At 44.3% G+C, this 13,038-nt stretch overlaps 1 protein-coding gene across 7 annotated transcripts in view; it reads right to left on the minus strand.

Moving 5' to 3' along the window:
* Positions 1 to 13,038, minus strand: part of mecom (MDS1 and EVI1 complex locus) — a 1,207,227-nt gene that overhangs the window by 362,307 nt on the left and 831,882 nt on the right. The window lies entirely within an intron of this gene.

Below are 13,038 nucleotides of genomic sequence, written 5' to 3' on the forward strand. Positions count from 1 at the left end.
GTGTGCCAACTGAGGTGAATTAATCTCTCCATGTGACTTATTTTCTATTAAATGGTTTTGAAGTGGTCCTGATTAATGTATGAGGATGGACAGAGTTACAAAGAATCATAGAATCTGACAGCGCAGAAAGAGCTAATTGAGCCCAACATGTTGATTATGATCAAAAAGCTATCCAGCCAATTCCCACTGTCCAGTTCATACTTGGAAGCACCGAAGGCTACAACAGTTCAAGTGCATAATCCAAGGACCTTTTAAATCTAACGAGGGTTTCAGACTCTACTATCCTTTCAGGCAATGAGTTTCAGATTTCCAGTACCCTCTGGGTGATGGAAGTTTCTCAACTCTAATCCTTCATCTACTAAGCCACAGCTTAATGACATCTCTGCAAAGATAAATAGGTCTTTCTTATCCACTCGATCTAGGTCCTTGGTAATTTTCTCCACCTCAATTAAAACTTCTCTCAACCATATCTTCATTGAATCTTTTCCCATAGCTAATCTTTTCCATTCATGGCAATATGCTTCAAATTCCTTTCATGCTCCTTATGTTGTAATTACATCCTTCAGTAATACAGTGACCAGAACTGTCCATAATGGTCTAACTGTAGCCTAACTCATGTCATATGCAGTTCAAATACACTATCTCTTTACTCATGTTCTGCGTTGACTATTAATTGAATTGAATTAGTTTTAATGTTACATGCACTCGAATAATACCTACATACAGGTATTTCAGTATTTGGTACAAAACTGAAAGACTGGCATAAGAATATAAAGAAGAAAAAAGTACTCAAATTAGTGTCCTTTTCACCCCAGTCCATGCCAGCATGGAATCTTCAGGTGGTATTGTGCCAAGACTCCAGACCACAAGGGACTCACCTCCCTGTGATGGCCTGGTCAGGGACTCACCTCCCTGTGATGGCCTGGTCAGGGACTCACCTCCCTGTAACGGCCTGGTCAGGGACTCACCTCCCTGTAACGGCCTGGTCAGGGACTCACCTCCCTGTGATGGCCTGGTCAGAGACTCACCTCCCTGTGACGGCTTGGTCTGGGACTCACCTCCCTGTGATGGTCTGGTCTGGGACTCACCTCCCTGTGATGGTCTGGTCTGGGACTCACCTGCTTCTAACGGCCTGGTCTGGGACTCACCTCCCTGTGACGGCCTGGTCTGGGACTCACCTCCCTGTGATGGCCTGGTCAGGGACTCGCCTCCCTGTGATGGTCTGGTCTGGGACTCACCTGCTTCTAACGGCCTGGTCTGGGACTCACCTCCCTGTGACGGCCTGGTCTGGGACTCACCTCCCTGTGACGGCCTGGTCTGGGACTCACCTCCCTGTGATGGCCTGGTCAGGGACTCGCCTCCCTGTGATGGCCTGGTCTGGGACTCGCCTCCCTGTGATGGCCTGGTCTGGGACTCGCCTCCCTGTGATGGCTTGGTCTGGGACTCACCTGCTTCTAACGGCCTGGTCAGGGACTCACCTCCCTGTGATGGCCTGGTCAGGGACTCGCCTCCCTGTGATGGCCTGGTCTGGGACTCACCTGCTTCTAACGGCCTGGTCAGGGACTCACCTCCCTGTAACAGCCTGGTCTGGGACTCACCTCCCTGTAACGGCTTTGTCTGGGACTCACCTGCTTCTAACGGCTTGGTCTGGGACTCACCTCCCTGTGACGGCCTGGTCTGGGACTCACCTGCTTCTAACGGCCTGGTCTGGGACTCGCCTCCCTGTGACGGCTTGGTCTGGGACTCACCTGCTTCTAACGGCCTGGTCAGGGACTCACCTCCCTGTGATGGCCTGGTCAGGGACTCGCCTCCCTGTGATGGCCTGGTCTGGGACTCACCTGCTTCTAACGGCCTGGTCAGGGACTCACCTCCCTGTAACAGCCTGGTCTGGGACTCACCTCCCTGTAACGGCTTTGTCTGGGACTCACCTGCTTCTAACGGCTTGGTCTGGGACTCACCTCCCTGTGACGGCCTGGTCTGGGACTCACCTGCTTCTAACGGCCTGGTCTGGGACTCGCCTCCCTGTGACGGCTTGGTCTGGGACTCACCTGCTTCTAACGGCCTGGTCAGGGACTCACCTCCCTGTAACGGCCTGGTCTGGGACTCACCTCCCTGTGATGAACTGGTCTGGGACTCACCTGCTTCTAACGGCCTGGTCAGGGACTCACCTCCCTGTAACGGCTTGGTCTGGGACTCACCTCCCTGTGATGGCCTGGTCTGGGACTCACCTCCCTGTGACGGCTTGGTCTGGGACTCACCTCCCTGTAACGACCTGGTCTGGGACTCACCTCCCTGTGATGGCCTGGTCTGGGATTCACCTCCCTGTAACGACCTGGTCTGGGACTCACCTCCCTGTGACGGCCTGGTCTGGGACTCACCTCCCTGTGATGGCCTGGTCTGGGACTCACCTGCTTCTAACGGCCTGGTCTGGGACTCACCTACCTGTAACGGCCTGGTCTGGGACTCACCTCCCTGTAACGACCTGGTCTGGGACTCACCTCCCTGTGACGGCCTGGTCTGGGACTCACCTCCCTGTGATGGCCTGGTCTGGGACTCACCTGCTTCTAACGGCCTGGTCTGGGACTCACCTACCTGTAACGGCCTGGTCTGGGACTCACCTCCCTGTGACGACCTGGTCTGGGACTCACCTCCCTGTAACGACCTGGTCTGGGACTCACCTCCCTGTGACGGCCTGGTCTGGGACTCACCTCCCTGTGATGGCCTGGTCTGGGACTCACCTGCTTCTAACGGCCTGGTCTGGGACTCACCTACCTGTAACGGCCTGGTCTGGGACTCACCTCCCTGTGACGACCTGGTCTGGGACTCACCTCCCTGTGACGGCCTGGTCTGGGACTCACCTCCCTGTGACGGCCTGGTCTGGGACTCACCTCCCTGTGATGCCTGGTCTGGGACTCACCTGCTTCTAACGGCCTGGTCTGGGACTCGCCTCCCTGTGACGGCTTGGTCTGGGACTCACCTCCCTGTAACGGCCTGGTCTGGGACTCACCTCCCTGTGATGACCTGGTCTGGGACTCACCTCCCTGTGACGGCCTGGTCTGGGACTCACCTCCCTGTGATGGCCTGGTCTGGGACTCACCTCCTTGTGACGACCTGGTCTGGGACTCACCTCCCTGTGACGACCTGGTCTGGGACTCACCTCCCTGTGATGGCCTGGTCTGGGACTCACCTCCTTGTGACGACCTGGTCTGGGACTCACCTCCCTGTGATGGCCTGGTCTGGGACTCACCTCCTTGTGACGACCTGGTCTGGGACTCACCTCCCCCCTTTCTTAACTGCCTTATCTGTCTTTCCTCCTACCTTAAGGGCATTCACTCCAGGTTCCCTGTGTTCTTCTTGGCTTCTCAATATCTGACCATTTATTCTTATTCCCTCACACTTTTTAAGTTCCATTTTCCACTTTTCTGTTCACCTGAATTGGTCCACTGACAGTTCTCTGCAGTCTTCCTCACCTTGAACACCATAAGATGTAATATCTTCCGTTTGGAGAAATAGTAATGGGAAAGAAAAATGGTTGAGGAACTGCATAGGTATATTGGATTATGCTTCATGGTGGAAGACACAAGTACCATACCAGAACTTTAAGAGGTGAGTGCAGTGGCCATCACTGAGGAGACGGTGCTGGGGAGGCTAAAAGTATGAAGGTGGATAAATCATCTGATCTGAATGGATGACACCCCAGAGTTCTGAAGGAGATAGCTGAGGAGTTTGTGGAAGCATTGGTGATGATCTTTTAAAAATCATTGGAGTCAGGGAGGGTCCTAGAGAACTGGAAAGTAACTAATGTAACAACTCTGTTTAAGAAGGGAGGGAGGCAGAAGAAGGGAAATTATAGATCAGTTAGCCTGGCCTTGGTCATTCATAAGAATTTAGAGTCCATTAATAAGGATGAGATTGTGGAATGGTAAAATAGGGCTGAGTCAGCACAGCTTCATGAAGGAGAAGTCATCCCTGGCAAATCTGAATTCTTTGAGGAGGTAATGAGAAAGCTAGACAAAGGAGAACCGTGGACATGATCTATTTGAATTTTTTGACAAGGTGCCACTCAGGAGCTGCTAAATAAGCTGAGAGTCTAAAGTGTTAGGGACAAGGCACTGGCATGGATAGAGAATTGGCTGATGGAAAGAAGGCAAAGGGTAAAGGGGTCTTTTTCAGGATGGCAGCTGGTGTTCCACAGAGGTCAGTTTTGGGATCACAACTATTCACATTGTACATTAATGACTTGGATGAAGGAACTAAGGGTGTTGTTGCTACTTTTGTAGGTGACACAAAAATAGGTGGAAGGATAGGTAGTATTGAGGAGATAGGGAGGCTGCAGAAGGACTTGGACAGGCTCGGAGAGTAGGCAAAGAAGTGGCAGATGGAATACAAAGTGGGAAAATTATGGACTTTGGTAGGAAGAATAAAGGTGTAGCACAAAGGCACTTGGGAGTCCCAGTTCAGTTTCTCTTAAGGTTAACATGCAGGTTCAGTTGGCAGTTAGGAAGGCAAATGCAATGTTAGCATTCATTTCAAGAGGACTAGAATACAAGAGCAGGGATGTACTGCTGATGCTACATGAGGCTCTGGTTAGACCGCGTTTGAAATATTGTGAGCAATGTGAGGCCCCGTATCCAAGGAAAGATGTATTGACATGGAGGAGATACAGACAAGGTTTTCAAGCATGATTCTGGGGATGAAGGGCTTGTCTTAGGAAGAGTGGTTGAGGTCTCTGGGTCTGTACTCAAATGGAGTTTAGAATGATGAGGGGGAATCTCATTGAAACTTACTCAAAACTGAGAGGCTTAGATAAAGTGGACATGGAGAAAATGTTTCTACTAATAGGAGAGTCCATGACCCAAGGGCAGAGCCTCAGAGTGAAGGAATGACCCTTTAGAACTGAGATGAGGAAGAATTTCTTCAACCAGAGGGTAGTGAATCTATGGAACACATTGCCGCAGACAGCTGTGGAGGCCAGAGAAAAAGTTCTTGATTGGTAAGGGGATCAAGAGGTAATAGACAGAGGCAGGAGAATGGGTTTGAGGAATATATCAACCATGATCAAACGGTGAACAAACTTGATGGGCTGAATGGCCTAATTATAATCCTACATCTTACGGTCTCTGGCCCTTTTGCTGGCTCAGATGACAAATTTATCATGAAGAGATTTAAAAAAGGACATGATTCTGGGGAGTCTTGACTTGATGGAGCGGGGGGAGGCTCGAGGGTGGAACCATAGTTACAGAATAAGGAACATTCATTTAAAACTGCAATGTGAAGGAAGTTTTTCTCCCAGAACATGGTGAATGTCTGGAAATTCTCTGTCTAAAAGAGTTGTGAAGGCTAGATCACTGTCAGGATTTAAAGAGGGGGTAGAAAGGTTTTTGGAATATGAGGGAGTTGGGCTTGCAGGAGTTGATAATGTAACAGGAATTGAGACCTGAGGCAGATCAATCACGTTCTTGTGGAATGGCAGGTCAGACTTGGGAAACCAAATGGCGTACCCCTGCTCACGTGCCTCATATTCATATAGCTGGCTGACTATTAATACATTGTTGTGACTGGCTGTACTCATTAGTAATACATTTTATTTTCTGTTTAGGTTAGAGATAAACTGCAGCAACTGGCTGTAAAGACAAAAATCTGAATACCAGGGAAGACGTGCTGCCAGAGTGTGACTCTTGGTAACACAATGGGAGTCATCCTGTCTTTTAGCAGATTGTAAAACTATCAGATAAGCTGCCCATTATACATCCTGAATTTAAATAAAACTCTGAAGAGATCTATGATAAGAAACTGATGGGTAGCCATTGTATGTATGTATTGACCAAATTAAAAATAATACCCTTATATCCAGGGCTTTGTAGAAAATATGAAAAATGTCACTATTGTCATCAGAATTATCATGTCAGCCTGTAAAATAATACATAATGTATTGCAGAGAGTTTATGATTAGAGCCGTCTGCTGGTTGTTCAGAGGGTTGAACTGTTCTAGTCAAATATCAAAGACAATATGGAGTTGCAAAACTGGGATTGCTGTTGTCCACCATGATTTCCTATGAAATGAGCTCCTAAATTTAACCAGGGGCTGTTCAGAGAGGTATTGAATGGAATTATCTTTGAGGAGAAAGTGAGGACTGCAGATGCTGGAGATCAGAGCTGAAAATGTGTTGCTGGAAAAGCGCAGCAGGTCAGGCAGCATCCAAGGAACAGGAGAATCGACGTTTCGGGCATGAGCCCTTCTTCATCCCTGAAGAAGGGCTCATGCCCGAAACGTCGATTCTCCTGCTCCTTGGATGCTGCCTGACCTGCTGCACTTTCTCTTTGAGGACAACAATTGTTCACTTTACTGTCCATGTGTCAAACATTACCAGCAACCAGGTGACAATGCCATTAGCAGGAGTCTGAGATCATGGCAAGATGAATGTATATAGGGCAGGAAGAAAGGAATATAAAAAAAGAAATGGAGAAAAATAAGAGAAAAAAATGCCATACTGGTTTCAGAACCTACATTAACAGGCCAGTCACTGGCTAAGCACAGTCAGGTATGATAACATAGCTTGGAAAAAAACACTGAAGGACTAGTTCTCAATTTAAGTTACTATCCCCCAGTGATTACAAGGCAAAACATCCTCCATCTGCACATCCTCAATTATATGGAAAAAATACCTTTTATGATATATTATAAGCAATATCCCAATTTTGTGACAACTGTCTGATAAGGAATGCAGGAAATGTCAAACAGAATGTTTTAGACTTGGGACTTCAGACTATACTTTACCACAAGTAGAACAAAGGGTTTGGTAAACAGCTTGGATATATTTACCTAAGTGTATAATTTGTGTCTGTGTATATCGCAGCTTTCATCAGCACTTACTCGATGCAGTTCTGTTAAAGTGTATACATTACATTGTATATTCTTCTTAAGTGTATGAACTTTGCCTTCACAATATATTAAGCCCTGGTTAATAGAGAATGTAGATCATCAGTAATACCCTGTCATTCAAGCTCTTTCAATCGTCTCCATCTGCAGAAAAGGGAGTGTAGTAAAAAATACCTAATTTCTTTCAGCAATGTCCTGAGTTTACAGATGCAATGTTCACAATGTGCAGCCATGTATTTGTGACTAATGTAACTGCTTCTCTGGAACCACATTTTGTACAAGTTCTCTTTTCTTCTTGTTAAGATTCCACCCTGCTGTGATCCTTTTACCAAAATTTAATTCATATGTTTCAGTCATTAATGTACAACCTGATCGCCACAAAATACATGGGAGCAGTGTGGATTGACCAACCTTACGATTCTGCTTCATTTTCTCACTGGCTTCACTTTCTCACTTAGATGGAAATTGAGAGGTCTCCATTTGGTCTGGGTGAACCTCTAAGTATGAATCTGCATCTGATTACTCTGTGCTTCAATCTGTTTTGGGCTTATTAGACAGCCTGGCCTCCCTCAAAATAATCCTTGCATGAAGAATATATTTTAATTTGCTGACAAATATTAATGCTTTGTTTATATGTACACTTAAGAGGTTATCAATAAAGAGTAACATCCAATGCTGGCATATTGTCTCAAAGTGCTGTTATAAGCTTTCAAGCTCTTGATCCTAATTTTTTGCTGACCCTGACGGTGTTTGGAAATAAAGTTAAAGAGAAGCATTTCAGCCGCAGGGATGATTGAATGGAAAAAAATGGGGGAGGGGAGAACAGTCCTCCTGATAGACCAATTTCCCAGTACTACATCGGCAGTGGGATTGATTGATGAATCCCTGCTCTGTCGTGAGCCACCCCTTCAGAGCTGATCACATAAATACTCATTCAGCTCAAATTTTGCTTCACAAGCCTCAGACAGCTTTGTTCTGTCACAGATATCATTGGAGAGAAAATGCTCCATTACTCACACTTAATTAACTTTACCAGGCTCTGCTGGAACCAATATGGGCTCAGACTAAATCCTTGGATTCAACTCGGATTCCTTGGTTCGAAAAAACACAAGCTGCACTTAGTGCGTTTTCTTAGCTTCCTGCCTACCCAGTTGTCCTAAACAGGATTTATCTATTACTTTTTTTTAACTTTTCTGACAAAGGTAAATCTGAAATAAGCCACTTCTGTTTCTTTTCCTCCCACACCCTCTCCTCCTCTCCATCCAACAGAGACACAAATTAGTCTGATTTTTTTTGTTGGTTGAAATAATTAATTTTATGTTTTAAGAAAACAATCAGTGAAAGAACACACAAATTTCAAACCGAATGTAGTTACAGGCCTTTTCTCCTGAGGTCAGATTGCTAACCCTGAGGCCAATGAAATCAATGAGCTCTCTGCTTTGATGTGATTGCAGAGTGCTGCACTCCACAAGTGCTGTTTAATAATAAGATTTTTTAAACTTTTATTTCTTTTGATGAAGGATGAGTGGCAGTAGGCAAAGGGATTTCACAACAACCTGTTCTTGAAACGCTATGTGATAGCTGTGTTGGAATTTCACTTTGTAGGGAGACAGCAGAGTTGAAAGAGAGCTCAGTTAAGGCATCAGCCCACCATATAGCAGACATTTGTTATTTCTTTTCCCTGGTAGAAGTCTTTCTTTGTTATGTTTTACACAGCCTTGGACTCTGGCCTGCTTAATCAACACTCCTGTTGACTGCTGAGCTGGTAAGATGGAAATGGAAGTGACCACTTCAAGCTGTTCACCATTAGGAGCCAGCTGGTCCATTTCAGAGACGCTGGCACATTGACATCCTAACAAATCCATCCTGTAAATCCTACGATATGGGATTCATTAAGATGCTGCTTAGGGTTATCTGGGAAAGGTGTAATCAGCTTTCAATCCAGCAACAATGCTCTTAACACTTTGACTGCCAAATATTTCTACAGCAATCTATCTCCATCAGAATCCTGGCTGTGAAAAAGATCTTAAAATTCTGAACCATTACCAGATAATAAAATGTTCAGTATCACAAAAAAGTCGATGTGTTATGTCAGTCTGTGACCACATTACAGTGTAACTTAATAGGAACTGTTCGTGGAGAATCTAAAGATACAAGTTTGACCTTGGCATCATGTTTCAACCTTGCAAAGCTGTTTTCAACTATCTAAATCTCTTGGATTAAACAGATAATCTAATTTTGACGAGATTAATTATATTGGAATTAAAAAACAGTAACTCAGTTAAACCATTTTCATGGTCCGGTACATCTGGGCTCCATACAAACCAATGTCAGCTTACACCCAGGGCAACTGAACTCCAGTCAGGATTTCAACATTGGTTCCTTGAATCAGTAAAACCAAATAAGGAAAATCATCCTTCTGGTTAGCTTGCAAACTACCATGCCCATAGATTCTTATCGTCCTGTTTTAAATTTAGTTCATAACACTTATACTTATCAGAGAGGAATGGATAAATACACTGGCAACACTGTCATTAATTATTGGATCACTCTCAGATTATAATAAATTTTGAGAACAATTACATATCAGCCCCACATATCTGCCAAATGGTTATTCTGTGTTCTCATTTGATATAGTTCAGTGAGAGTATGGCCTGGATTTTGTATTAAGAGTAATGGTGAGGCTATCAGTACATGCTGTAATTAAGGAATAAATCATATGGCAGCTCTTGGTGTCTGTACATACAGGCTTAAAAACAGAAATCAAGAGATAACTGATCAAGGGGCCCTGTTTCTCATGAGTACCCCATTGAGAAATTAAGCATTCATATACATGCAAGAGTGTGAAGTTCAGGCACTTACTTTTTAGACGACCATTAAAAGTCCCAGAAAATGTGAAGCTTTGTCCTTTCAAGTGGATGGCATTTTGAATAGCGTTATAAATTACTTCACACTACCTCTCTGGCACTGAACGTCAACTTTCACAAATGTTGAGTGTCATTTCTTCAGAATTTAATGATGGTGATTAAAATGTTTCGTAAAAATTAATACTTTCGTAACTGTTTTGTCTCATCTTTCACTCTTCATTAACACTATCTTTCTGTCTTATTTTGTTCCTTTCCATACATTAGTTAACAATGACCTAATTATTCTAACTGAGGGAGCTGATGGCCGAATGGTATTATCATTTGACTGTTAATTCAGAGACCCTGGTAATGTTCTGGGGACCCAGGCTTAAATCCCACCATGGTAGATGGTGGAATTGGAATTCAATATAAAAATCAGGAATTAAGAGCAAAATGGTTACCATGAAACTATTCACAATTGTTGAAAAAACCCAGCTGGTTCACTAATGGCCATTGGGGAAAGAAACTGCCATCCTTACCTGGTCAAGCCTACATGTAACGCCAGACTCACAGGCATACGTTTGACTCTTAGACCATGCATAGCATAATAAGGATTCGGCAATCTGATTGGTTGAGGAGACATGCAAATTACCTGCCCTATTCTCACAGAATTCCACATCTCCTCCAGAGGAGATTGTGTGATTTGTTTCTCTAAACACCACAAGTTGCAAAGTAGAGAGCCATGGAAGTGCTTCGGCCCAGTGTCATTGCGATGAATGATGAGTGCCATTTGTTTGCTGCTACTTGCAATATTATTGAAGTCTGAGGCAGTATGGTGACAATGTAGACTAGAATTTCCTGCTCTTCGTCACAGTTCAACATTGAAGACACTTCTTAAAAATGTCAATGACTGTAAAGAGCTTTGGAATGTCCAATTATCAAGAAAGGCAGTATATAAATGCAAGTTTTTCTATTTCTTTTCTCTCATGCCAGGTTAACAAGAGAGCAACGCCAGGCAGCCATGCAACCTTCCTGCTAACACGTCTATCTGTCAGGAGCCATCTGGGACACGGATGGAATGACAAAGTCACTGTCTATTAAGTTAAAAATCACACAACACCAGGTTATAGTCCAACAAGTTCAATTGAAAGCACACTAGCTTTCGGAGCGACGCTCCTTCATCAGGTGAAAGCTCGTGTGCTTCCAATTAAACCTGTTGGACTATAACCTGGTGTTGTGTCATTTTTAACTTTGTACACCCCAGTCCAACACCGGCATCTCCAAATCATCACTGTCTATTGGTTGACTGCACAGACAAGGAAGGGAAAATCAGTGCTGATATTGTGTACGAAATGCTGCAGCTGACTAAACAATTGCATTTGGTGATTGCTTCTGATAAAGAGTAGCCGGGAAATGCAGCAATGACTGACAAAGAATTAGCATTAGTGAGAATGGGGAGTGGAAGGATTTCTGTGATAAGAGAAAGATACAGCTTTACTGCACATTTGGCAGATATTCGACTTAGAAGTTAAGCTCTCCAGGGAATCCAAGGAAACCCCATAAGAGAGTGGCGGCAGAAGGAACATACTACCATCATTCTACAAGGATCGGTGCTGGGTCCACTGCTTTTCATCATTTCAATAACTGTTTTGGGTGTGAACATAGGAAGTCTAGTTAGTAAGTTTGCAGATGACACCAAAACGAGAGGTTACCTCAGAATGCAATGGGATCTTGATCAGATGGGCTAATGGACCGAGGAGAGGCAGATGGTGTCTAATTTAGATAAATGTGAGGTGCTGTATGAAAGGCAAATCAGGGCAGACTTATACATTTAATGGTAAGGTCCTGGGGAGTGTTGCTGAACAAAGAGACCTTGGAGTACAGGTTCATAGTTCCTTGAGAGTGGAGTCGCAGGTAGATAGGATAGTGAAGAAGGCGTTTGGTATGCTTTCCTTTATTGGTCAGAGCATTGGGTATAGGAAATGGGAGGTCATGATGTGGCTGCACAGGACATTGGTTAGGACACTTTTAGAATATTGTGTGCAATTCTGTTCTCTCTCCAATTGTAAAGATGTTGTGAAACTTGAAAGGGTTAGAAAATATTTACAAAGATGTTGTCAGGGTTGGAGGGTTTGAGCTATTGGGAATGGGCGGGGGCTGCTTTCCCTGGGGCATCAGAGGGTGACCTGATAGAGGTTTATAAAATCATGAGGTACATGAATAGGGTAAATAGACAAGGCCTTTTCCCTGGGGTGAGGGAGTCCAGAACTAGAGGGTTTGGGTTTAGACTCAGAGGGGTAGGATTTAAAAGGGACTTAAGGGGCAACTTTTTCATGTAAAGGGTGGTGCGCGTATGGAATGAGCTGCCAGAGGAAATGGTGGAGAATGGTATATCATTAAAAGGTACATTTAAAAGGCATCTGAATGGATATATGAATAGGAAGGGTTCAGAGAGATATGGGCCAAGTGCTGACAAATGGGGCTAGATTAGGTTCGAATATCTGGTCAGCAGGGATGAGTTGGACTGAAAGGTCTGTTTCCGTGCTGTACATCTCCACGACTCTGACTCTATGTCTCACAAAAACTGGCCAAGATAAATGAAGGAAATATTTCTTCTGAAGAAAAGTCATACTGGACTCAAAGCATCAGCTCTATTTCTCTCTGCATAAATGCTGCCAGATCTGCTGAGTTTCTCCAGCAGTTTCAGTGTTTATTTTGTTATTAAAATGCAGTTCCTTAAGGAACGAAAGAAGTATGACTGATCTCCTTACCACATGTCCTGATACCCTCATTATCTGTGCGAATGGAAAAGCATGTGTTGGGAAGCAATAACATTTGTGGAATACGTAATGCTACCAGTACTCCCACTGTTGGCCACAATAGATTTTAGCAATCTTGTTCAAAAGGTACTAACCTTTCACCTGCAAATCTGATTTTTAAAAATATGGCACACAAGACAGATGGGTGATAGGAAGTGATTGTGCTGGTTCAATCCATTCAATTCATGTTCTACTTATTGTAAAGGAAATGGCAAAACATAACCAGTCCAAGACAATAACTAGTCTCACACAATTTCAATTGGAGCAAGGACAGCAAAATTATAACAATTAAAATCGCTCCAGGAAGAAACTTTGAAGCTTGCAGTTAAAATAAATTAGAGGGACTGTTGGAAATGATAAAGTAGGAAGCAAGGTTCTGGGATTAGCTTGGTAAAGCTGGACAAAAGGGAAACCCAAGTAGCCTCAGATTTATGTGAATTGCCAAAGTGTAGCGCGCCTTAAGGAACCACTTCAGCAAAACTTTCATGTTTTG

This window comes from Chiloscyllium plagiosum, unplaced genomic scaffold (assembly GCF_037043375.1).
Source record: "Chiloscyllium plagiosum isolate Xiang-an unplaced genomic scaffold, Cpla_swu_hap1 HiC_scaffold_13, whole genome shotgun sequence".
NCBI classification, from domain to species: domain Eukaryota; kingdom Metazoa; phylum Chordata; class Chondrichthyes; order Orectolobiformes; family Hemiscylliidae; genus Chiloscyllium; species Chiloscyllium plagiosum.